We start from the raw sequence: 1,464 nt of genomic DNA, 5'->3' as shown, positions 1-1,464 counted from the left end.
GATATTTCACCAGAAAGAGTCTCTTTCTAATTTAGGAGGCCAGGTGCCAAATACAACAATTGTTATCTAATACAGTGATTACAGTGGGCTGCAACTTCCCCACCTCAGAGCTGGCTGCGTTTCCCTCCTTGTTGGGAGAAAAAAATTTTTAATAGGTGCTCTTTTTAATGAAATAGCCAATTAACACCCTTTGTCTTGAACACAAAAAATAGGTCTATGCTTGTTGTTTACAAACTTAAGTAAAAACAGTCCTTTTAGTTCAACAAAAAAAGAAATAGGGTTTTTAATGTTGGTACAGGTTTTTGGTCCATAATGCCATTGTTATTTTCATGTGAACTATTTGTTTTATTTTTATATTTCTTCATGCATCTCCAGCAAGGGGTGGGAGGAGAGGTAACCCCTGCAAAAAAGAGCCCTGTCTACACCCCTGCTCCTCTGGAGTGCAGCATTGGTAGGCCAGACTCCTCTTAATGAGGCTGAAAGAAACAAGAAGGAACTCACTACAGCTTCATGTCATTTGAACTCCCCCTGTTTTTCATCCAGGGGGAGGGGAAATCCCCATCCCCAGACAAAAAACACCAAAAAAACACAACCAACTTCACATTCCCAATAAGCAAATTTTTTTTTTTCTTTTGGCTTGAATAGCTTTCAACTGCAGCAGAGGTCAGGCTTGTTGCTGAATGCTGGTCAAGTGTTCAATAGTGTGTGTGTGCATGTGTTTTGGGGGGAGATTAATCTTAAAGGATAAGAGAAATGGGATTCCACACTTGTGTGCACATGCATACACCATGCACGTGTGTGCATGCATACTGCATACATCACAGGTACACACACTGCATACATACTGTGCGCACACCGGACACACCACATACACATGCACTGTGTACACATTATGTACACATTGCACACCTCTCTCTCACATAGAGCATGCAGATATTGCACATGCACTGCATACATCACATGCACACATGGCATACAGCTATTATGTGCCCACTGCATACATCACACCCTGTGCATATATCATGCACATGCTGCACACCTCACGCACACTGCGCAGGTATTGCGCATACATCATGCACACTGCACACGGGCTGCATCCATTACATGCCCGCAGACACACATTGCGCACTCACCACATACATGTATTGCAAACACGTGGCCTACTTCACAGGCGCATCCCCCCCACCGCATTCAGGTGCCGCCGCATGCACACAGCGCGCTGCCTCCAGCCCGGCCGCGTGCAGGCCGCATGCCGATACGACACGCGCCCCCTGCCTGCACCACGCACGCACATCACGTCCATACCGCTGGCGCGCGCACACGCCGCACCCCTCCCCCCGTCAGGAGGCGACTGGACAGCCACCTGCCCCCCAGCTCTTTCCTGCCTGGCGCAGGGGGCCGGACCCGCCGATCTTCCCAGGTCCCTTCCGGCCTCGCAGTGTGTGACTACACGTAACACACACA

This window comes from Crocodylus porosus, unplaced genomic scaffold, assembly GCF_001723895.1.
Source record: "Crocodylus porosus isolate Cpor-Errol unplaced genomic scaffold, CroPor_comp1, whole genome shotgun sequence".
Taxonomy (NCBI): domain Eukaryota; kingdom Metazoa; phylum Chordata; order Crocodylia; family Crocodylidae; genus Crocodylus; species Crocodylus porosus.
The sequence above is the reverse complement of the archived record's forward strand: the minus strand, read 5'-3'. Positions refer to the sequence as shown.